The sequence below is a fragment of the Vicugna pacos genome, chromosome 3, assembly GCF_048564905.1.
Source record: "Vicugna pacos chromosome 3, VicPac4, whole genome shotgun sequence".
Classification (NCBI taxonomy): domain Eukaryota; kingdom Metazoa; phylum Chordata; class Mammalia; order Artiodactyla; family Camelidae; genus Vicugna; species Vicugna pacos.
In genome coordinates this window covers 84,455,159-84,481,269 of record NC_132989.1, presented here as the reverse complement: position 1 = coordinate 84,481,269, position 26,111 = coordinate 84,455,159, and the positions used below count along the sequence as shown (strand labels likewise).

The window sequence follows — 26,111 nt, the reverse complement described above, 5'->3', positions numbered from 1 at the left end:
GGCTCAGCGGCCGCCCGAAAACGAGGGGGCGGCACTCCGAGCGGCTGCGATTCCCGTAACGCGGTTCCCGGCGTCCCGGATTCCGGTGGCTGCGCCCGCGTCGCCTCTCCCAGACGAGATCGAAGGGTTCCCCCCACCTCCCCACTGCGGGCGGAAGGAGCGGAATGTTCCATTCTTCCGTGGAATAACGGGGTCGTGAACGGAAGCCCGGGTGCTGCCAGCGCCTGTCGCCCTCTGTTGTTGCCGCGGCCCTTTCGGCCTCCCTTCAAGGCCTTCCCCGAGGGACCGCTGGGCGTCCTTGGGGACCAGGGAGGGAAATGAGTTTTGAGTGATCAGTGAACCCCAGAATTGATGACACGCCAAGAAACTAGTTTTTCTTGCGGTATGTACCTCCCAATCTGTGATAAAAATACCGAGTAAAAACCAATTTCAGTACAAACACCCTCTTCCCCACCCCTAGACTGGAAAATGGACCTTCAGGCTCAGTTTGATCTATTTTTTTTCCCCAAAGCAAGATGAGATGCTTAAAAGATAAGGGGTGTGTGTGTGTGTGTGTGTGTGTGTGTGTGTGTGTGTGTGTGTAAAGAAACACACCCAAAGCCAGACCCTTTTGTGGAAGAGATGCAATAATGGCTTAATGTACTTAAACAAATAATACCCATAAATTAATAATTATAAGGTTCTTCATTATATTGGGGATTTAAGTAAAACACAGACCAAATTATGATCTCTTAGTTGATGGGATAATTTTTAATAGACAGAAAAGTGGGCCTGCTATGTGTCTGCTGCTAAAGGAGTCACAGGCAAGCTTGGGGATGGTGCTGTAAGAGAGACAAAGCTCCGTTGTGTTCAGCTCTTGCTGCTCCCTGCTCCCTGTCATCCTGTATCTAACCTGCAGAGTGTTGACTGCATTGTATTCTAGCTGTGCCATTTACGAGGGTGTTAATTTTATATGAGTTTGTTTTTAAAATATTGTTAGATTAAAATTTCTATTTAGAGGTAGCAAACACTTATTTAGGGGCGACTTAGTGGTTAAGTGTAGCTTCTGGTTCCAAATTGCTTCTGTTTGAATCCTGGTGCTGCCACTTCCCATGTCTGTGACCTTAGACAGGTCTTCTCAGTTTCTTCATCAACCAAATGAGAATAATGGTACCAACTTAACAAGAGTGCTGCAAGGGTTAAATGAGTTAAATACATTAAGTTCTTAGCACATAATAGGTGCCCAGTAAATGCCAACAGCTATCACTAGTGAGTGTCTCCTACGTCAATGCTTTCCCATCCTTTTTGTATTACAGAGTATACTGAAAATGATGATACTTCTTTGGCATAGAGAGTAGATAGAAGAGATCAGTATCTCGCAGCACACTAGCCTGCCTTATACACTTCAGGAAAGCTAAAGACTGAGTTCTTTTGTGGATATCTTTTTATTGGCTAAGCCCAGCCCTAACTGCTAAGAAACTCACATTTTGTGGGGTTGGTTAAAATCCTAGGCTAAAAGAATGAATCAATATTGGAGAAAGATTTTTCAGAACAGTAAGAGCCATTCTCCCTTTGGCTGGAATTACAGGGCTTTGCAGATACCTTTGTAGGGTACTAATCCTGAAACAACCACTTTCAGGATAAGAGTTTATAATTAGAAAGCCCTGTCACAATGCGAAGATAAGGAGGGGAAAGTGACTATTAATTGAGAACTTTCCATTTGTACTTTGTGACTGCTTGGGATTTTTAAATATGTCAGAAGCAGAGGGTGGGGAGCCTGTACAGTGAGGGGGCAACATGAAGACACTGAGGTTATTTGAGAGTAAATGAACAAAGCTAGGGAAAATGCTACATAACAAAGGTGATAACTGTCAAAGACAAGCTTTGCCTGCCTTGTTATTTGCATAAATCTGGCCCTGCCTGGGATAGCCCTGCCCAACTGTGTTTCTGAAACTGTGTCAGCCTTGGAACTATCCCCATGTCCTGCATCAGCCTAACGATTTCAGCATTCATAATAATGACTCAGTTAGCACGCTGACCTCACAATTTTTCATCCCTCTTTTTCAGTCATCAACTTTACTCTATCAGGAACACACAGATGTAGCCACACGTTGAAGCCAATCATCAGATGAAATTACTCCACCTGCAAAACTTTGGATTGTGAGTTTCCTTCTCTACCCACAGCCACCTACTCTTCCACCTCTCTCACTCCCACTGAATCTGTAGTTTGTTATCAGAGTGACCTCCAGTCTTTGTTCTCATAGTTCATCAGTTATTTCCTACCTTCTCTTATCTGCCTAAACCCTTTTGTCAACCATTTTAGCTGCACTATCCCTAGTAACTTAATTCCTTTGACCTTCAGCCATATTTACTTTGTCAGTACTAATTCCCCTTTCCTTGAACTAGCAGCCCCATCCCAACATTTATTCTCAGTGCAGAACCTAGATTCATTATTCCCTAGAAAAACCAAGACCATCATTTGTGAGTGTCCTTTTCCTCTTTTCCCACTGCCTAAGAGGAAGAATGATCTTATTCTTTTAAAAGGTTTCCTCTTTCTAAGGTCTTGGTCCTACTTTTACCAGGTTCAGTCCTCTCGATTTTTATTTTTCATTATTAGCATAAAGGACCTTAGAAAATTAAAAGAAATTAATTATGAACTCAAAGAGTTGGGGACAGCTTATCTGCATGTGTTGAAATCTTTGTAGCTGAATAGCATCTACTTCATTGAACAAAATGCAAAGTAATTAATTCAATATAAGTTTCAAAAGGAAACAGTTTAGTCTACATTGCAATCCACTTAGTAAAATGAGTTTGGGATGAAATATGAACTTAAATCAAGTTGTAACTAAATTTCCAAGCTAGAAAACAGGAAAAACTCACTTCATAGCAACAAAACTAAGCAACATTATATCTTCATTTCAAAAGTATTACTGAAGGATAATATATATTCAGAAAAATGAGCATACTCTAAGAGAACAATTTAAATATCTTTCACAAATGGAACACAGCCATGTAACTTGCATCTAGATCAAGAAGCAGAATGTGACCAGCACCCTAAAAGGCCTCTCCCACCTACTAGTTATTGGAAGGGTGCTTAACACTTAATTCACGACCACTAGTTAGACTTCTAATACCATAGTTTTATGCCTATCATTTTAAAATTGAGATGTTAGCAGAAATGTCTTAATGTGATTGCTTATTTTATTTCATCTTAATGAATAACTATAGTACAGCAAGAGAGTTTGAAATGACCTAAGTACTACTCTGTGTAAAGGTTAAACAATGTAAATTGAAGTGGAGGGTGTCTAGCTTCTCATTACTCCGGGAAATCCTGTCAAATGGTCCTTGGCTGGTCAATGATCTTGTATTACCTCTTTCACAGGGAGCCTGGCTTCAGAGAAGGAAAGGCCAATGCAGAAGTGAGCAGCAGTTAGGTGTGTCCTGCTCCTGGACACTTACCTAGGATAAGGAAGTCAGGTGTTGGGACCACAGCTTTGGAATGGCCCAGACTAGCTTCAGAACACCGTCCTGAGGAGTTTGAGCATACTCTGCTTTTGTTTACTCTGACACAACTCAGCAGAAACAAGGGCTTTCGTTTGCTGACTCTCGTTTGAAAAAATCCTCCTCAGTTACAAAATGTATTCCTTGGCTCCAAGTCTGACACATACTAAAACCAGATAGGTGAGAGAGTACCAACATGAGTTTTTTAAAAAAATATTTATTTTGTGGGCTTGTATGGCCAAGAATTCCCAGCCCCTTGCCTAGTATTTGGATAAAGATACAGTATTAATTGTGTTAAATGATGGCTTAGGCAAATGTGTGTCTGTCTCCTCAAGGGAAGTTGGCAATGCCTACTGAAAAGGCAAAAATTAAATGACTAGACTTTCTGAAATAGCTGGAGTTTTCTGAAAATTGTCCTTTCTGATTTTTCTTTAGAATTATAGGCATTGATCATTTTCCATGGTCAACAAATAAGGAGTAGAATTTACCGTCAGAGTCAAATGAAACTAGAAAGAAAGCTAATCTAGCTCATATTTCAGTGTATGAGCATCATTTTGTTGCTGTAAGCAGGCATGGTAGATAGACCCCTAATGTGAACTCTGTGACCTCTGACTTCCCAGTGTTCTTCATGTGATTTCTTCCCCATAAGTGTGAAGGGATGTGTGTGACTATGTTACATAAGGTTATAGTCCTATCTTGCTAGTGTCTCTCCATTGTGGCTTTGAAAAATCACCTTTCACATGTTGTAGCCTCTGTGTTACATGAGATTTTAATGCTTGTCTTGTGAGAAGACTTTTTCTCTCTCTCTTGCTGGCTTTGTTGAAGCAAGCTACTATACGGAGATGTGTATGTGTTAAGGTCGATGTGTCAAGGAACAGAAGGTGGCCTCTTGTCAACAGCTAGCACAAAACTGAACCCTTCAGTCTCACAACCTCAAGAAGCTGAATTATGCCAGCAAAAGCAGATCCTGCCCCAGTCAAACCTCAAATGAGACAGCATCCCCAGCCAACAACTTGACTGCAGCCTTGTGAGACCCAAAGCAGAGAATTCAGTCAAGCTGTGCTCAGAATCCTAACCCATAGAAACTGTGAGATAGTACATGTGTGTTGTTTTAAGATGCTGAGTTTGTAGTAGTTTGTTATGCAGCATAGAAAACTAATACAGCAGGCAAAAGTTGAAAGCTATTCACATAAATGTTTATAATAAGTGTTATTTTTACATATTCAAATCAAGCATTTCTTAAGTCAAAAAGATGATCTGTATCTGGCGAAGGAAATTTTATCAAACAGGAGGCTGTTCTGGTGTCCTAAAGATCCAGGAATTAAGGGGATCCCAACCGTTCCAATTTATTCAATTTATTTATTCCATAGACATTTATTGACCATCAACTGTATGCCAGGCAATGAGATATGAATCTAAACAAGACTCACATGTTGTTCTTGACCCTCAAAGTCTATTGAGAGAGAGAGAGAGAGAGAGAGAAAGAGAGAGAGAGAGAGAGAGAGAGAGAGAGAGAGAGAGAGAGAGAGAGAGAGAGAGAGAGAAACCAGCAATTAAAACAGTATCATAGACTATTCTATGTAAGGGCATTCTGAAAGTGCTCCTGCATGAATACCTCAGGAACTGGGGTACTTCCCTCTACCTCCAGTCTCACATCCTCATACCTTGTGGTGGGTTAAAAACGGCCACAAGTTCTTTAATACTCTCCTGTGGAAGATGAAGTCTGTTTCTCCTCCTCTTTAATTTGGGTAGGCTTCAGTAGTGCCCTGATTATTCAGTAGAGTACGGAAAAAGTGACTCTATGCCAGTTGAGGGGCCACCCTTTAAGAGGAGCTCTCACCTTGGCTTCTGGAAGTCCTGAGTCATCATGTAAGAAGTCCAGTTACCTTGTGAGACCATATAGAGAGGGCTGAGATGACATGGAGAAGAACAGTGGCCCAGCTATCCAGGTACCCGGCATGGCAATAAAACCATCTTAGAACTTTCAGACCAGATCAGCTGCCAGGTGAATACTATGTGATGTCAGTCAGGGCCACATAAGAGCCAAAGAATTGCCTAGCTGAGCCCTTTTCAAATTCCTGACCCACAAAATTGTGAGATATAGTAAAATGTTGTTTTAAGTCACTAAGTTTTGTTAGGGAGCAATAAATAACCAGAATGAGACCCTCAAATCCATCATGCACAATGCTGAAAATCTGACCAGCTCTCTCTTTAAAGGTCTGTCAATGCCTTCCCATCACCTTAGCCCCCTTTGAATCTCATTAAAGTCCTCCTTCACCTGACCTCTACTCACTTCTCCAGGCTTATCTCTAATATAACCTCTAACTCCTGGCTGTCACATTACCAATTTGCTAATGTTTCCTGGGCCAGCCTCCAGGAAACTGTTTCCTGCTTCTGTGCCAAGGAAAGAGAACTTATGCTGTTCCCTTGGCCTATCGTTGCCTTCATCTAACTTGATCACTTTCTTTCAATATTTTAGGAATTATGTCCTCCCTCCAGAAGTCTTTTCTGACTTCTCCCTATTCTAGGCCCTGAGAAACTCACAGCAGAAGAATGCAGATGATTCCAGATGATCTCCTCTACCTCTGTTTTTCCAGAGTGAGCTAACTTCTGGATCAGGAGGAGAGGGTGTCTGTCCTCAGTCTTGACATACCCTGGCTTCTGCTGAGGTGAACAATAGCCCTATGTGGCTCTTAGGTGTCATCACCCCTACATTAGCACCTATAGAGACGTCTTTGACCCACCTGGACTCTGGATGTACATTCCATGCCACTTTCCATTTTTGTGACTCATCATCATGACTGTATAGCCCCTTGGGCCCTTTGTCAGCTAATTTCTGTGCCCTTGGGGGCAGAGGGGCAATTGAGCTCTTTGCCTCTGTCTCTCTGGGGCTACTAGAGATTCAGAGGAGCAGCCTCAGGCTTCCCTTACCTACGGCACTCTGTGTAGCCATCTTTAATTTATGCCTGTCACAATATTGTGGACTAGGAAACATCTGCTAGGCTGCTGCCTCCCAGGATTTCATGTGGTAATAGGCCCCCAACATCATCATGAGCCTTCATCATCTCTCCCGACCTTGGAGCTAACCTCACGGTAAGGGGCAGGTGGAGGACCCTTTCTTACTTCTCCAGTACCTCTAGTTCTCTTGCTTACACTCATTTCTCCAGTTTTGTGTTCCCTAACTTGGAAAGTCTTTATCTAGTCTGAGGTGGGGGTGGGTGGGAGACTGACGTTAGTAGAAGGGGCAGCACACACGATTCGCAAATCTTTCCGTCTTATACCTGGACTAAGGCTTCTGAACTTGGAAGTCAAGAGTTTGACGCCTTTATTCTCTGCTAATGATGTGCTAATTTTTCTAAAGCACTGCGGGAAAGTTAGTAAATGGAGATTTCAGGAAGAAAAAGCGTAATTTAGAATGAATACTTTACTAAAATGTCTTGACATACCAGAATAAACTTATTAGTTCTTCTAAATCTATGCTCCCTCTTCTCACAACACAGTCATAGGTAAGAAACCCCAAATTAGAATGAAGAGTGTCTGCTTCTTTAATCTGATTCCCACTGTGTGGGTAATGAGAAGAGAAGAGAGATCAACTTGATGAAAACTTGCTTTCAAGTATCTGGGGCCAAAGCTTAGAGCTAGGTATTTTACCAGGGGTTGACTGACTTGGGAACTGAGCCTCAGAGGTCATGTAGAAAATTTCCCAGTGACATTCAAGGTAGCCCATACTCTTTATTGCGGTAAATAAAGGGAACTTCTTTTGGTGGCTAGCTCAGCTCTGCCTTGTGGAGGTGTGGGAGAGGGTCACTGCTACACAGCTCTCCCCCTTGGGCTGTCTCTTCGTGCATTCCTCTCCTACACCCTCTTGCCTCTTTAACATCATTATCATGAATGTTTTTCCCGTATGCTGCATGCATGAAGGCAGAACAAGAAATGAAAGAATGAGCAATAGCTCTCGTGTGTTTACCAATAATGGTAGGAGATGGAAAGGAAACCAAGTGTATCTTTAAATCTCTCTATAGAGTCTAGGTAGAACTGGGCTAAATAATCCAACCTCAAATGCAGAAAACTATTCTAAACCATTTAGACTGTAGCTTTGATTGGAAAAAAAAAAAGATAAAGTGATTTTTTTCCAAGTAGGAATATGTTATGCTGCTTTCTCTAACTGATCAGAGACAAATTTTCAATGCCTGAATAACAAGTATGTGACAGGAACTCACTCTTCTAGGTATTTTATATCCAAGTAAATCTTTGCAATGTGGAAAGTGTTGTCATTCCCACTTTATATATGGGGAAGCAAAAGCTCTGCAGGTTTAAACCACTGGCCAAGGCTATACAGCTAGAAAGTTGTTCAAGGGGACTTTATTGCTCTCAAAATCATGTTCTTCCATGATGCCACATTGTCACCTCACCTCATGTCTCACAAACACCTTCTAATGATTTTCATTATTCTGAGCTTGTCAAAATAAAATGAGAGTGACTTTGGAGTGAAATCTTTTCTACCCACAAACTTTGTCGTGTTGCTCCCTCTAATCAGGGGTGTCAGGGCAGTAATCTCTGTGAGTAAGGATTACTCTGTGTGAAAACTAGAGTGACAATAACAAACACTTAGTATTTAATATGCGCCAGACATTTTTCTCAGTGCTTTCTGTCTTAGTTATCAATTCTCACAACAGTCCTATGGAATAGGTATTATTATCCCTTTTTTAGAGATGGGAAAACTGAGTCTCAGGATGGAGTAGCAGTTTTTCCAAGGTCTCACTGCTACTAAATGGAGATTCTGGGATTTGAATCCTGAGACTGTGCTCTTAAACCATTTGGGAACAGCTATTTATAAATTACAGTGTATAAAGTTATTTTTATAGTTTAAAATACATATAGTCAGTATCAATTTCTATATCGGCTAGAGCTTCTTATACTACAAGTGACAAAATAACCCAGTACCACTTCTGAGAAGTTCAGAGGCTCCAGGAAGACTTTGATCCAATGGCTCAAATGATGCGACCAAGGATCTGTCTCCTCTCTCTCTGCTGCTTCCACAGTCTGTCCACTCAGTGGTCGCCTGAGTCATTACCGTGTTTTCACTCTATGGTGACAAAATACTTAGAGAAATTTGAAACTTACCATTACTGCACCATTTTAATAGAAGAGTGAAAGCTTGCCTTTCCCCAAAGCTCTAGTTAACATCTCCTCATGTCTCATTGGCTCTAATTAGGTTACATGTCCATGCATGAATCATGGCCAAGAGTGAGATACGATGATTCGATTCAGTTCATTGGGTCCCACCTCTGTAGTTCACCCAAGACACATGTCTGAGAATGAGAGGGTGGCTCCACAAAGCCAATACAGGGGGTTAGTCCCTGAAGGGAGAATGCATCCTGGGCAGGAAATGGCAGTTACCCATGGCACCCACGCTCCTACGGCCTGGATGTATTCATATTTTGGTGTATTTCCTTCAAATCTTATTTTCTAAGAATATTTTTGACTTACATGTGCTTCATCGACCATTATGGCATAAGCAATTTGTTAAAAGCTCTTTTTACTGACTACGCTCATAATGCTTTTATTAGTCCAGTGAACTCTTCCAATAGATTCCACAGAGATATTGACAGTAGGCGTAGCTGGAGGGTACAACTTCAAATTAGCCTGGGTGTGGTCTTGGAAGGAGGTGGCTGCCAGATGCCTGGCTGCTCCACGCTACTCTTGTCTCTCCTACAGCCAAGCCTCAACCCCTCTGCATGGCTTTCGGGTTTGGTTTGTGAGGGGAGAGGACGGTAACGTAGGCTCACACTTCCCAGCAGCTTTTGGCCTACTTTGCCTTATCCCATTGTCCTCCGAAAGAAAATCTGTAGACACCAACATATACTGCTTCATGGCCTGAGACACTTTCTAGCTCAGGTTAAAAGAGCCAACAGTGGGCAGAAATTAGAATTATGGCAGATCACAGTGGAGGGAGCTGCCATTGTATGACTCTGAAAACCTTCAGAGTGGCCCTAGCATCAGTCTCTGAAGACACAGTATCACCTCTGTGTGAGGTGTTTTTCATTTTAGTTGGAATTTTCACTTGTAAGAGGGCCAATTTCTTTAAGATTTGGCCAGGACATTTTAGACCCTGAATTTGTGAGTCCAAACTCATTTGTGCTTATAAGCAGAATAGTCAGGTTAAATTTGTGGATTAACAGTCAACAGTGTGCCAAACAAAATATTTTCTTTTTTGAGGCAAGTAATGGGATCCAATACTCTTCTTGAGCCTTTCACACATAAGAAAACAGGTCACATCATTAAAACTGCCTTGGGGGAAATGATATGATAGCATTTATAAAGCTAACATTCTGTAAGAGAAGGAACCAAACAAATAGAGAATTATTAATTGCTCTTTTGTGCTCTCAGATGACTTGGCCTTTTGTGTGTTAGTCTCTAAGTTCACAGTGATCACATTATGTGTGAGGGTGTGAGGCAATGACCACAGGGTAGGTAGCTGTTGGCTCTGATTTCTGTTCTGCTGGGCCTTGGTGGAAGCAACCAGTTGGGTGAACAGAGCCAGGCAAACACCTTTTACCTGATGGGCAATTGGTAATGATTTGGTGTTGATGACATTGGGTCCGAGAGGAATCACTGGACAAGGAGACAGAAGACCAGATGGCTCTGCACTTATCAGCACTAGTAACTTTAGGCAGGTTACTTGTCTCATCTGAACCTCCATTTCCTCATCTGTAAAATGGGAATATAATCTCTTTCAACAAGTTACTATGAAATCTAAATAAGAAAGTATATGTAAAGTTGATTTATGTGGAAAAATACTTTACAAATGTTGAGGCACGTTATCATCATATGATTATTATTACTATTACATTTAATCATGCAAAGACTTACAGACTGACTAGTAAACTGTGATAGCTTAGTAGAGATCTGTGGCTTAGGGTCTCAAATGTCAGACCCCTATTTTACACACACATACACACTGCAGTTTGTTTAGTTGGTGCCCGTGGTAATGACAGGGAAGATTTTCTTTCACCTTTCTAGTTCTTAGTAACCATTCACCAGTCAAGGCAGGATTCTTTCCAGATTTTAGAATCATAGCTTTTGAGAATTGGTAGAGACTCCAGAAATTTGACTGTACATCCAAACTTCTTATTTTACAGATGAGAAAATTGGGCCTTCCTCTGGTTCCAATTAGTCCCAGTTCAAACAAATAGTTAATGGAATAATTGAGATGACAGTCCATAGTCCCAGGCTCTTTCCACTGTCCCAAGTAAGTGTGACACAGGACTGAGTGACTTGGAGCAGCTTAGATCAGATGTTAAACCCTCAAGTGACCCCCTTACATGGAGATACAGAATCTTCTGTCTGCAAATAATCAAGGTTTTTGAGTAACTGGCTGAGTCTGATAGAAGCCAGAAAGGGATTTTTAGGCTGAGAATTACCAGTGGATTTTGGTCATTTTTCTGATATCATTAAATTGTATTACCTGTAAGAATATTCTTTAGAAAACATTGCCACAGTATAATTCCTGTTAATCTTGTAAAGCTTTCTTAGGATAAGAAGTTACATCCATTTACTAATCATGCATTATCTGCCAGGTAGTCTACTTAGGTAAGATACCTCAATCTTCCCACTGCTAACTAAAAACTGGCACTTGCCATCTGCCTCTACAAGGACTGGATCATGTTGGCACTTGCCATCTACCTCTGCGTGGGTTAAATCACGAGCTGCTGCAGCCCCTGACTTCTGACACACCCTGAAAGGAGTTCAGGCTGGAGGTCAGGAATGAGGCACTCTGTGCTCTGGGAAAACTGGCTGAACAGGCCTTCAGATAGCTAGATATTTTCAGGAGTAGATTTTATGATCCCAATTCTTGCATCTCCTCATATTTAGAAAAGCACTAAAATCATTACGGGTAACATCTGCTCCTCATGACTAGCAGCAAGCCTCTGCCTAAATGTGTGCTTGACTGCACATACCTCCCCTTCACTGAAATCATACATAATACTGAGTGTTCCCCCTGCCTCCTTGGAACAGTTTCTCAGAGTTTTCTGGGATGCTGTCTCCCAGGCTATAGTCCTTATTTTGTCCCAAATAAAAAACCCACAACTCTCACATTGTGTGGTGGTGTCGACTGAAATAAAATCAATCTGGAAAGTTGGTACTAGTCTCCCATTTTACAGATGAACTCAAAGCCCAGAGAGGCTGGGGAACTCACTCAAGGTGACAGATCTGGTAAATGTCAGAGCCAGGATTCTAAGCCAGGTCTGTAAGTCACTGAAGCCCAGGCTCTTTCTACCACTTACATACAGCTAGTGAGCATGGATGACTCAGACAGAGTGATGTTTCATTGATGGCCACATCTTTAGTTCCTGGCCAATTTGAAAACAAAACTTCTGCACAAGAATTAGTTGTCCTAGGCCAGAGTTGCTTGCTTAACACAATTCATACTGTTAAGATTCTCTACTTCAAGTAAGTGTTTAGAATCTTCCTTTTTACAGTGAATTCACACTGCTATGACCCCCGCTCTTCAACTCTTTCCAAACACTTCAGGTTCCTTCTTTGAATGTGAAGGGAAGGAAAAGAACATTATATACAGTCTAATATGGCACCTTTGGTTTGAATAAACATAAGTAGAGCTTTGGGCACACACTCAAGTTAAACAGGATTTGGTTACTGCTTAGGGTTAAGACATGACAATAAAGACTTTCTGCATAACTAGCTGACAGACAGACCTGTCCCCTCATTTCACTGGGAAACATACACAAAATTCGAACATTAAGCAAAGGATCCCGGAGAGGGAGGTGACAAGTCTTCTGCTATTCTGCAATTGGCTGAAATTATCTTCTATGTAGAACTTACACATTGTGCCTTCCTTTGGAAAACCTCATTCCATGTGCAGGGCAGATGGGCTGTGAGGGGGATGGGCAGATAACTAAGTGGGAGTCAGAACATCTCTGAGTCCTGGCTCTGTAACTTCCTGACCACGCAGCCTTTGGCAAGTCACATAATCACTCTGAATTTCACTTTCCTAATGGGCAACAGGGGACTCATGAAGGCTGCCCCTGGGCACTGCTCAAGGATGGTATGAGGGCCAAATGAGAGAACCGAAGGGAGAGGGCTTTCTGAAACGAAAAGCGCTAGGGAGATGTAAGGAGTTAACATCAACCTCAGAACTTCCTTGCTTTGTGTGTGATTATCTGTAATGGGGAGAGGGGGGAGGGGGCGGGGAGTGTTTTGCTAGGGAGGATATTGGTCGTTTTTACATACAGATGCTAAACCACAGCTGCCGGGCAGGCAGAAAGCCAGGGCAAAGCCTGCTCTCTCCAGCTGCCCTTGAGATTCCAGTTTCCTCTCTTTGCTATTCATTCCCTGCCCAGCCTTTGAGCAGGGAAGTGTAAGGCCTTTCACCTCCCACGACCACAGGGAGGAGGGAAGCCAGTGCTGAGTGACAGAGAGGTTGAGTCCCTAACAATAACTACTATCAAGTACTTACTACGTGTAAGGCATGATGCCAAGTATTTTACACCATGATCTTATTTCTCATGGCAGAAAAAATGATCCCCATTTTACAGATGAGGAAACTGAGACTCAAAGAAGTCAAATAACTTGCCCAAGATTGTAAGTAGACAGCAGTCTCCACCAAGAGTCAAATTCACGTAGTTTGATTCTAAAATCTGCATCCTCAAACACTAAGCTACACTATCTTCTCAGAAGCCAGAGTAAACCCTGGCTCACGTACCTCCTCACACCCTTAGCTTCCTGCCACCAAGCACAGCCCCACTGGTCATACTCAATTTCCAAAGACAGCAAATGCAGATAAGGGGTCTGGGTGCTATAGAAGATCTGGAAATTCTAATTTCTACTCACCACGCAGACCTGCCTCAGTGCAGTAATGTCCTGTCCTGTGGGGTGACCAAGCATTTATCTGGTAACCTGTGCCTTTTTGCTCCTGGAGATCCCAGCTAATAGATGTCATGAAGTTGTCTAATTCCAGTTTTAGGCCACAGTAGGACTAGAGATATAATTAAGGCAGGGTTTGGTGTGGTGTTCATAGCCAAGGAATGTCCATGACCTGGTGATGTGGAAGAGTTGCCAACAGTGGCAGTAACTGGCAGCAGACCAACTCCTATCTCCATGGACCGATGGAATCACCATCTACAGGAACTATTTCCTGAGCATCGCTAGAGTGCCGCAGACAAGGCCAGGTGCCAGGGACTTAGATGTGATGAGGCACTTAGACTGAAGAGAAAGCAGTAGAAGGTAGTATATGATGAAAACAGGACAGTGGCTCAGAAAGCGAGTGAATTCTGAAGAGGAGACAATTTGGGGTGGAGCAGTCAGGAGGGGTAGGATCTAACTGTGAAAAGCAGTGGGGACTGAAGGGAGAAATGTGAGAGAGGATGGCATTGTGAGAGACGTCAGAGTGCAAAGGTAGGTTCAAGAAAAGTGGGAATGAGCACTAGAGTGTGAGGATGCCTTCAGCCAGCTGAAGCAAAAATGGCTTCCACAAATTAATTCTTTCACATAGTCCAGAGGTGGTATGGGCTTCTGGATGGGTGGATCCAGCAACCAAACAGTGCCAGGTTCTTTTCATGTCTCTGCTCTACAGTTCACAACCTTATCTTTCACAGTCAGGTGCTATATTCCCTTGTTCACACCCAACAAAAGAGAGACTGATTTATCTTTCTCAGAAATCTCAAACTTGCCCCTCTTTGTACTTCACTGGCTCAGACTGACTTTAGGCCCATTCCTAAGCCCATCACTGATGAAGGAAATGGAATAGTATGATTGGCTTACACCAGTGGGTCTCAAACTTTAGCCTGCGTTCAGCTCACCTGGAGGGCTTGTGAAAACACACATTGCTATCTTGATCTACCTCAGAGTTTCTCAGAGTAGGTCCAGGATTGGCATTTATGTTTCTAACAAGTTACCATGTGATGATAATACTGCTGGTCTGGGACCACACTTTGAGGACCTCTATCTTAGAATAACCATGTGGGGTGGAATGGAGGTTGGAGCATCAATCACAATGTCTCTTATGGATAAGGCCACCAAATGTCCTGGTTCGCCTGTCACAATTCCTGTTTATGCCAGTTAAGCCAGTGGAATTATGTCCCTTTCATTCTTGAAAGTGCCCTGGTCATTTTCACATATAAGTTGCAGGTTACCTGACTGTAGGTGTTTTAGTTCAAGACAGAGACCCTTCTCTGCAAGTGAACACAGGCTCGTGAACTAGAATTCATCAATAAAATGTGTTCTAGTTGGGAGATCTCTTCCTTGTCCTGTGTCCAAGGATCTAAAAGGGAAAGATAAGAAAAGCCATCAGTATCAAACATATTTTACACTATTGGATCCTGACTGATGTGTGTTAGGAACATTGCTCTTAATTTGTATGGAAACTATTCTCTACTTATCATAATACAGCTTTTGATATCCTTTTTACTTAACATTCTTAACAGTATAATTAATTTTACTCCACAGTAAGACATCAATTGCAAATAACTAATTTTATGTCTTATGGTCACTGACTTGTAATTTTTATGAAAATATGAAACATATTTTATATTAAGGTAAAATACTGTATTTTTAAAACTTTGATTATAATACAGCTCACAGTAAAATGGAGTTCAGAAGTAATAGTGTTGGTTGCCAAGTATTTCTGCTTCATCCAGAACTAAAAGTTTTTACTGAAAATTTACTACATCTGGCAGTCATAGTAGGAGGCCATGTAATTTCTGGAAGAAAAGTAGTGAAATAATATTTGTTTTTCTTTCTTAATCTAGTGGGGTTTTTTTCCTTAGCTTTTTCTACCTAAAGGTTACCAAAGACTAGGTTTGAAATGATCTTATGTATTAGACACCTCTAATCTTACTCATGGAAACCTCTTGAGTTTCTTAAGAAACTGATAACAAGCAGTGTTTGGGATGCAGTTTAAGAGTTTACTTAAACCACTTCCTCCCAACCCCACACAAAATCATAAACCCAAGAAAAATCTAGATGAGACTAATGGACATCTCATTGCTTTTTGCAAAAACAATAATTGTGAAATTTTACCTAATCCAAAATTGTTTAAATTTTGTTGTCTTAAGCCTTTTACTAGACTTTTCTTCTTATGCCAAAATAACCACATATGGTTTCAATCCTTTGAGAGAAGGACAATTTGGGGTGAACCAAGTAGAATAGCAACATCTAAAAAGTTTAAACATGGTAGAATTTTTGAGTTGAAGAGAGCTCAGCATTCTTCTGAACTGCCATTCATTGCAGGAATCCTCTCCCCATCACTGAGAGAAGGGTTCTTTAAACTAAGACACTGCTTCCAGTGATAGAAGGCCACAGCCTCAAACGGTCAGCAACTGGTTTCACTGTTGAACAACTTTAGCTGGAAAGTTTTCTTACAATGAGTTACAAAATGTCTCCCAAAAAGTTTACTTTAGAGGACTATAGACAATGCTATGGACTGAACTGTGCTCTCCCCAAATTTGTATGTTCAAGCCCTAATCCCCAAGGCGACTGCATTTGGAGATATAGATTTCAGGAGGTAATTAAGTAAATGAAGTGATAAGGGTGGCATCATAGGGTGGATAGAGTTGGTGGCCTTAGACAAAGAGAAGGAGAAAGAGATCTTTCTCTGTCTCCACTGTGAGCACTGAGAAAGGGCCGTGTGAGCGAGAAGACAGACATCTGCAAGCCAGGAAGAGAGCCCTCACTAGAAACCAAATAGACTGGCACCTTGGTCTTGAACTTCTAGCCTCCAAAACTACATGAAATAAATTTGTCATTTATGCCACTCAATCTACAGTATTTTGTTATAGCAACCTGAGCTGACAAAGACATACTGAATGTACTGCCTTCTCAGTACCAGAGGTCTCAGCAGTCATGCCCATCCTAACACTTTAGTCTCTGAAGTGAAAATTTCCACTGAGGCCCATTTTTCTTTACCTGATACAGTGTCCAGATTGCTGTCCAGACTGCCTATTTTGAGATCACTCCATCTTGGTTCTGTCTCATCAAAATAATGTTGTCTGGAATTGAACACAGAATATTCTAAATTCATTCTGACCAATGCAGAATACATTAAATCATTGCTTTCTATAAGCTAGATTACATGTCTTCTTGAAGGTGATACATAACATAATGTTGGTTTTGGTTTTTCAGAAACACATTATATACAGGTTAAATTTGTGGTTACCTAAAATCTGCATTTTTTTTCAGATTAGCTTCTTTCTGGACCCTGTAATCTGATAGTAGGCTCTTGGATTACCACGTGTGAGACCATATGAAACAAATGTAGACATTTGAAGAAAATTGGTACAGTTGATTCTCAAACAACACAGGTTTGAATTTATAAGCTTTCCCCCCCCAATAAATATAGCACTATATGATATACAGTTGGTTCAATCTGTTGATGTGGAACCTCGGATGCAGAAAGCTGACTGTAAGTCATACTTGGGTTTTGACTGCATGGTGGGTGGGCATCCTTAACCCTGTCATTTTTCAAGGGTCAACTGTATTTCACCATACAGCTGTGAGCTCCAAGGGCCAGTTGGTTGACATAAGTCAGCTACAGGCTATGTTGGAAGGAGCTAAATGCTATGGAAAACAAGAAAAAGTAAAGCAAAGTAGGGAATTTGAGGGTTACATTCTTCTGGTCACAGCATAGCGAGAAGCACAGGTCTCATTAACATGATTGTCACCTTTTCTGTTTCTATTGCCTCAATCCCAGCCATGAGCAAATAGATCAGTTTAGAAATGTATTATGTTTTTCACATATTTAATATCTCTAATGCAGGGTTGTTGTAGACGATGGTAATTAATTCAGCTTAGGAAATAGCCACTGAGTTAATCATTTAGAATAACAGCTTGTGATTTTATTTATTAGTGGTGTATCTGATTTTGAAAATGACTTCATTTAATCAATTGATTAATCATCCATCATTTAGTCAACAGATATTTATGGACTGCTTGTTATGCAGAAGGCTGAATTATATAGTACATGTATTATAGTTACAGAATTACAAACTCTAGAATTCCTGGGTGTTATAAAGGTGGAATTAGGTGTCTAGAAATATTTTGAAGTTGAAAATGGCAGTATATTCTAATCCAAAGAATACAGATGAGGTGTGAGCATTTTTCTTTTTTTGTTTTTAGCATTATGTAAGAGCATGTTAGTTGGTCTCACAACACTTCTCATAGATTAGCATGTTTTCCTCATTGTATATGTGGGGAAACTTGAGATTCCAGGAAGATAGGTGTCTTACCCTTAATCACTTAGGGAGTGTTAATACTGGAATGAAAACTGTAGGTTTCCGGGTCATTTCTAGCAACACCTGATCATGAGCCAATTAGTATAAGAGGTCACACAGCTTTGGCTTCAAGTCTGTCTGGGAGCCAGGGGCCTTCATTGTAATAACCATTCAGACCTCCCCTATTGCTGGGGTCCACATCCTTGGTGTCAAAAGGCCTCAGGTATCAGAAGTTCTCAGGATGCTCCAGGTCATCGGTCTCTGCCAGTGGGGTTCAGCCCTCCCCCTGGGCCAGGTATCAGCAGGTACAGAAGGAGCGTGTAGGGGTGAAAGGAAGGGCAGAAGACAAGGCCAAAAGGAGGAACCAATCATGTTTATTCCAGCTCCTTTATCTTACTACTACTCCCAAATTGCTAGTTATCCTTCTCCTAATCAATTACAGAAAAAAAGGAAAATAGTAATCACAAAACGATCTTGGTATATGACCCTGACCATTTAGCTTTTGGGAATGCCTTGATGTTGGGCTATACCTCACAGGCCTCCAAGCCTGTGGTTGCCTAACCTGGAGAAGATAGAACCTGGAGACAGCAACAGAGACATCAATTTGCTGGACAGGGGTCTTACATGTCCACAGCAGCAGATCCTGGACTGACATCCCACTGGGTACAGCAGACAGCAAGCACGACATGACAACCTTCGCTGCTTGGGGAAGAAGGAGGCTACTATTGGCTCATGAGTTACCAGGGAAACCAGCAGCTGGGGCACGTCCCTCACAGCCCCTCAGGTTAACAATCATCACAAGGGCAGATGTTTCCCTTTAATAAACTAGCAGGCAGAGCCATTCTGGCCTAAGGACTAGAACAATCACTCGCTGGGGCAGGGGAGTGGTGGGGGGTGGGGAAGCACATTCATGTGAGTAGGTGTAGGTGAAGCAAGGATGGTCAAGCAAGGGATGGATGAAAAGCAAGCAAACAGCCATCTTGAGTGGCCTGACCATACACATGATCACACTTTCTGGACCTTGTTAGCTGGTGATTTTCAACCTGGTTACAAGACAAGCAGAAGGTATTATATCCCATGGAGATGTATTAACAATACCTGGGGGAAGGGTATATTGAGTATGAATCTCTGCCTCCTACCTCCCAAGAGGATCTCATGCTAGCAAGGGTTCTCAACCCTGGCTACACATTAAAATTACCTGGGGAGTTAAAAACAAAATGCTCTGGCTGGGGGCTCACCTCCAGGTGTTCTGAGTGCTTTGGCCTGAAGTACAATCCTCAATGATGTTTTTTCAAAGCTCCAGTGTGCTTTTAATGTGCAGCCAGGATCACTGCCCCAGTGATCCTCTGGTGCTGACAGGAGAGTGTCCTATCCTCGGTGTCCTACCCTCAGTGTGTGAGTGTGAAGAAAAATGCTTGAGAACCGTCAGCCCAGTGATTTTTAAAGTGTGTGGTTCACACCCCAGCAGCATTGGGATCACCAAGGAACTTATTAGAAATGCACATTCTCCGGCCGAACTCCAGACTTACTAAATTAGAAACTCTCAGGGCGAGGTCCAGAAATCTGTGTTTTAAAAACCCTTTCAGGTGATTCCGATGCATAGCAAAACTTGAGAGCTACTGTCCTAACCTAGCTTGTGGTATCCTGAACTTGTAATGTGAATATAATTGAGTTAGATACCTGTCCCTTCTGAGACAGAGAACATTCTTGTTATAAATGTGAATGCAGATAAAGCTTTGTTTGGCTAAATAAATTAAAGTGTGGCAAAAGAAATCTCAGACACTAACTGGGGAGGACCCTGGGGATAAGGACAGAGGTTGTATTATGGGTTTATTAAATTAATTAATTTAATTGAAGTACCATCAGTTACAATGTGTCAATTTCTGGTGTACAGCACAATGTCCTAGTCATGCATATACATACATATATTTGATATTTTTTGAGATACAGGCTCTTTCCCAAGAAATCAATCACATAGGCAGGCATCTCCCCTTGAGCTAAAGCTCTTTTTCGCATTGACTATGAGTTTATATTTTAACCTACTTGAGGCAGGCCCTTCCCCCGTAACCAAACAGTATCTTCAAAGACAATGAAGATCAGCAAACAAACCCTTGCACTAGACAAAAGGACTGAAAACACTCAAAGCCACCCGGAGCCAAGACGTGGGAAACTGTTGGGTCCTTGACTACAGCAATAACATTGAGGCGGTCATGCCAGAGAGCTGTGGTCATCAGAGTTGGGGCTGAAAGATGACATTTTCTGATCCATTTTGCCCCACTGGCTCTAAGAGAAGCTTTAGATACGAATCTTTGGAGATGGGAAGACATATGTGTTCAGGTATGCTTCGTATTATGATGTTTCCAGCTTTTGATCATACAGTGAAGATTTGAGCAATGTCCTAAAGCAGGAAAACTGTGCCGTCATTGGGAAAGCCTCCTGGTCAACAAACTTTTACGCAGTCAGATTTCTTTTTTGTAGAGGAATTTTATCATATTATCAGAGACCCCAGATCATGTTGGATTAGACTGAAACAGGTCCAAGGGTTAGGCTGCTTTAGATCCTACCTGCTTCAAATAGCTCATAAATTCCTAAGGAGTAAGTCACCCTTACCAGGACTGAAGACATGCTTAAAGTCAGAATGTAATGATTCACTCTGAGATTTCATATCAAGCCACAGGAACTAAAAATGCAAGTGTATTTCCCAATGTGAAACACAACCTGTAATCTTAATCCATTTAACTTCCTCAAATTGCTTTATTACTCAAAACAGCCCATTTCTTCACTGAGCATAGATCAATTTCCTCTGTGGCAACTGTCACACTCTGACCCAATAATATGTCCAGGCTCCCCTGGCCACCTGTGTGTTCTCCTTCAAGGAAGGATATTGAGCAAACAGAATTGGTCTAGTGAAGAGCATGTGCTTGAAACCAGATTACCCGTGTTCAAATCCACCAACATGGCTTGTTAGGAGTGTACTGTTGGATGGTTTCTTAATCTTCCTGAAGTACAGTTTCCCCACCTGTAAAATGGAGAAATAATAGTACCAACCTCATAGTATTAGCAATAGCACAAGGTCTGGTACACAGGGAGTGCTCAGTAAATATTACCTTATTTGAGTGGGTTACAGCATAATTGTTAAGAGGAGGATTTTTAAGGCTAGACTGGGTCAAACCCTAGCTCTGCCACTTACTAGCTGGGTGTCCTTGGATATGTTTCCTAACCTCTCTATGTTTATATTTCTTATTTATAAAATAAAGATAGTAATAATGCTATTTCACAGGTTGCTGGAAGGAACAAATGAATTAATACTTGTAAAGGGTTTAGAACAGTAAGTGGAGTATAGCAAGCTTGGATTAATTACTCCTGTATTACAGGAATTAGTAATCCTGTGATCCAGGAATTACAATATAGAATTCCTGCCAGGTTATAGTAGGGATGGGTCAAGAACCTGCTCTTAGGTAGAATCTGACTATTTCTCTCCTTAACTTTGTTATCTGATTAAGGCTGGCTAATTCATCAGAGATGGAGTTGAGGAGGGAGTCCAGAGGGAACTGGGATAACCTCCACCCGGTTTGCTCTTCATGTTTGTTGGGCACCAGAGAGAGTATTATTGAGGACCACCTACCATATTTTAAATACTTAAAAGTTATAGATGCAAATCAACTATACCTCAATAAATAAATAGATAAATAAATAAATCAATAAGTAAGTTCCAGGGAATGTACAGCCTGGTGACTATAGTTGACAATACTGTGTTGTATATTTGAAAGTTACTAAGAGAGTAGACCCTAAAAGTTCTTATCAGAAGAAAAAAAATGTTAAGTCTGTGAGGTGATGGATGTTAACTAAAACTTACTGTGTTCATCATTTATATATATCTATATATATCTCTCTCTATATATATAGATATCTCAATTCATGCTGTATACCTTAAACTTATACAATGTTATATGTCAATCATATCTCAGTAAAAATGGAAAAAAAGTTATAGATCAAGCTATATAAAGCTTTTTCACCAGAAACCATCCTGCTGGCCGCCTGATCTTGGACATCTAGTCCGCAGACTGTGAGAAAATAAATTTCTTTTGTTTAAGCCTGTGGTATTTTGCTATAACAGCTGGTGCTGACTAACACATGGAGTTTAGGGCAGGCTCCTAGTGAGCACATCCCTTGGCCCTGCAGAGTCCTGATCTGTGAGGAGGAAAGGCAACCAGAGAAGAGCCCTCTAATGAGCAGGCCTCAGGCAGGAACCCCCTTGAGCCCTGAGGATGGTCCTTCTCCCCCAAGGTACTGAGGGAGAAGTGGAGAAACTATGAATTTCATATATACTTGGGCTACAGAGAGAGACTCAGCATAGGAATTTAGGCCAAGAACTAAATGGACCTTGACAGTTATGGTCATGGACTCTCCAGCTGGAAGTTACCTTAGGGTCCTTTGGCCTTTGTTTTACTTTGAAGAAACTGAAGTCTACAGACTCTCCACAGTGTGCATGGAAACTTGCTGTGAGATCTTGGCTCTCTAAAATCTTAGGCATATACTTTTTTAATTATTAGGTGAACTTTCCCAATTTTTGAATTAACTTTCAGAGGCCTACTGAATTTGCTAGAAGAACTTTGGAGAATGCTTTAAGAATTCTTGCCTCATTGCAGGCCAGAGCTACTTATATCTGCTTGACCCAGGTTGATGAGACAAAAGCATTTGGTTTAAAAAACATAGAGAAGTGCCATGTAATTATTTGTGTTTTTCTTTCCACTTATTAACTTTAGAAAAAGTGCTTAATAATGTTTTTAGGGCAAGGCTTTGGATATTTACAGACTGTTATTCACTCCATTAAGACAAATATATGACTAACAGCAAATATGGTCCTATGAGGTTCAAAGGAAATGTTTGTTTACATTAAAAGTCTGTTCAGGTCACATGAAGGAAGCACTTTTGAAACTGGGCAGAGGAGGCCAAGCTATAGTTCAGTAATGAAGCTCATATTCTCTCATATGCCTGAGGGCCTTGGGGCTTAGGAGGTGGGCAGCAGGGACTTCAGAAGGTCACAGTCCTAAGAAACAGGGGCAGTGTTCAGTACACCTGGAGTTCCATGCAGCATCTTCTTTCCTTTGACCATAGGTGACCTGATCCTCCAGGAACAAGGACAGCCCTTCCAAGCAGGGAGAAAGATCTAATTATAATAATAATAATTTTCATGTATCTAGGGTATTTTCATTTCCAAATGAGGCCTAAACATTTGAAGGCATTTAACTTTTTTGGCCCTGTACTTTTATTAATCCTATTTGGGAAATGGCAAGATTAAGATTCAGAGAGACTAATAAAATGACCGGCCCATATCATGCAGCTGAGAAATGTAGAGTTGAGTTTATGTCCTTTGGCGTCAGCGCCTCTGTAGGGTGCTGTAAAAATACAATGGCCAGAGAGTATGGACATTTCTTATTCAGACCTTGGCTGTGCTTATCAGATGAAATTGTTTTAAGATGGTAAGCACTTGCATTCTGTTTCCTCTCAAAAGGGCTCTAAGTTTGTGAAAATCCTTAGCACACAGCTTGGGCAGTCCAGGTGGTTCCTAGATCACCTCTCTCTTTTGTCTCCAAGAGGACAGAGTTGCGGCTTCCGTCTGTCTGCAGCTCTGCCTTTGACAGAAAGGACCAAAGGTCTTTGCTGCTTCTCTTAGGTTTGAGTGGATAAAATTGAGGCTATCTCTAACTGGGATGCAGTTTATTTCCTGAAAGGAGTAAAAGTCATTCATAGTGTTCCAAATACTTCTGCTGTTAAAACATAATCTAATGTTTATTGGCTTTTTCCTGATTATAAAAAATAATCTTATAGATGTGTTTGTTGAAGATTTAGAAGGTCCAGAAAAGTATAAAGAGGAAATCAGGTTCACCTGTAATTCGACCTCTCTGAAATAATCACTGTGAACACCTTGTTGTGTATCCTCAGGTCTTTCTGTTCCTGTCATATGCTTTTTTCTCATGTAACATTATTTATTATTGCATATCCTCATGTCATTAAATATATTTTTATTTACTTTTTAAAATATATTTTATTTATTTATCATCATGTTATTTAACTATTTTATTTTGGCAGGGGTCGGGGGAGGTAATCAGGTTTATTTATTTTTAGAGGAGGTACTGAGGATTGAACCCAGGACCTCATGCATGCTAAGCATGTGCTCTACCACTGAGCTATACCCTCCCCCTAAGTACATTTTTAATGTATATTTATTTTAGTAAATGCTTTCCTGTTGTTGAACACTTTGTATCTAAATTTTTCAGCTTTATAAATAATTCTATAATAAATATTCTTCACGTGATTCTCTATTCCTGTCTCTAATATCCTTAGAATGAGTCTTGGAAGTGAAGTTATTGAATCAAGGACTACAAGTCTTTTTAAGATCCTTGATACTGAAGAGTCAAATTGCTTTTCAGAGAGGCATTACCAATTTATTCCACCACTGGCAGCTCAGAAGAGTGTCTATTTCACAACTTCCTCCCAACACTGACTCCTGCCTAATGGTTTAGCACTGGGATCAGGCTTCCGAATCAAACTCTAAAATTGAATCTCAACTTGACCACATCCTACCTGTGTGGGCTGGCAACAGTTGCTTAGCTGCTCTGTGTCTTGATTTCTCTTCTATTAAGTGGGCCCAGCAATACTGCCTACTTCGTAGAATTATTATGAAGTTTAAATGATATATTACAAGTAAATACATGGAAGAGTGCCTAGCACACAGTAAGTACTCAATAAATGCTGGTCTATTATCATTAATGAAATTCTTTTCTAATTTTATATGTGAAAAACTATCTCATTGTTGCATTAAACTGCAATCTTTGATGACTAGCGATGATAAACATCTTTTTATGCTTATTGGCCAACATGTATATGTTTGTGAATTATCTATTCATGCCCATTGACTCCTCTCAGTTGAAGTTGATATTTTCTTGTTATAGGTTAGAGATCTTTATAGTAAGGATATTAACCTCATGCATGTCACTTATACTGCAAATATTTCTCACAGTTTGCAATATGCTTTTAATCTTTGTTTATGATTTTTTTGTTATATAATTGCTTAAACTTCTATATGGTCAAATATGATGTTGTCTTTGACACTTTTTTTATTGCTTTTATGCTTAGAAACCCAACCTTTTGTTCACATTAGTTTGTAATACATAATTTATCACTCATAAATTGAATTTTTTAATATTCTAAGGTCTGTTTTGAGATTCACTAAAAGATTGCATTTTACATTAATACAACAGTGCTTTAATTATTCCAGCTTTATAATATGTTTTAATACCTGATAGATTTCCTCTTTCAAAAATTTCTTAGAAATTCTGGAATGCTTATTCTTTCAGTTTATTTTAATGTCATGTTGTCAAGTTCCTACATATAAAAAAACCTTTTTAAATAAATTCAAATTAAACTTATAAATTAACTCTGTTTTAGGAACATGGAATAGTTCTTCAGTTATTATAATTTTATTTTAAAAGCTTTGCAGGTTTGCTCTTTTTGTTTTTGTAGTTATTTTCATATAGGCTTATGTATTTCTTGCTAAGGTTATTCCCACAGTTTTAATATTTTTGTATTATAAGTGGGCTTATTCTCCCACTGTATCACCTAACTTATTGTTGGCATATGGGACATTTATAGATTTCTGGATATTTTGTATTTGACAACTCTGAAGAACTTTCTTAGGAATTCCAAAGGTTTGCTGTTGAGTAGTTGGGTTTTCTAAGTACATAATCAAGTCATCTGGAAATAACTTTAGTCTTTTTTCAAATAATTATCTCTCTCTCTCTTTTTTTTCCATAGATATTGTCAGTTGCTGAAAATGTGTGGAAAATGCAACATCTAAAGCAAGATGAGTTGAGGGTGGGGCAGTGGAGCACGGATGGTGTTTTATCAGAGAAGAGGCAGAGGATGCCCTGGAGCTCCAGGCAGCACGATTTCTGTAGCCCTGAGGGCTGGCTCCTGATCTAGCAATGAGCTAAGGCCACCTTTCTTGCTTCCCCTCCCAATGCCTGAATCCTGCTCTTCTTCCTCCCTCCATGAGGTGAGGATACAGCAGTGGCCGCAGCCTCTATACTCAGAAGAGAAGTTGTTGGCATGCTTCTTGCTCTACTGGGAGCCTGTTTATCTTTGACCAGAGATCAGACCTTGAATCAGCTCCAAGAGCCCCTAGTGCACCTGCTCTGGTGCAGTTCCTCCCTTCTGTCCATCTTCCCTTCTCCCACCTTCCTCTGAGCCACCACCAACTCTCACATTGATGCCTGCAATAGCTTTCTAAGTGGCTCCCCTCCAATCCATTCTCCTCACAGGTTCACAGTTTAAAAATTGAAATCAGAATGTACTCCCTCCCCTGTCATACTTAGAATGAAATACAAACTCCTTAATGTG

General features: G+C 40.8%; 2 long non-coding RNA genes across 2 annotated transcripts in view; one reads left to right on the top strand and one right to left on the bottom strand.

Moving 5' to 3' along the window:
- The first annotated feature begins 30 nt into the window (after positions 1-30).
- On the top strand, positions 31-26,111 carry LOC140695691 (uncharacterized). Its single transcript, XR_012071481.1, has 3 exons — positions 31-382; positions 2,047-2,139; positions 25,527-26,111. It is a non-coding gene; the product is annotated as an uncharacterized lncRNA (long non-coding RNA).
- Positions 9,078-26,111, bottom strand: part of LOC116279615 (uncharacterized) — a 51,683-nt gene continuing 34,649 nt past the window's right edge. The window contains exons 8-10 of the long non-coding RNA XR_004188948.2: positions 16,405-16,487; positions 14,634-14,761; positions 9,078-10,191 (exon numbers count right to left, since the gene is read on the bottom strand). This is a non-coding gene — a long non-coding RNA (uncharacterized lncRNA). The remainder of the gene's footprint in view (positions 10,192-14,633; positions 14,762-16,404; positions 16,488-26,111) is intronic.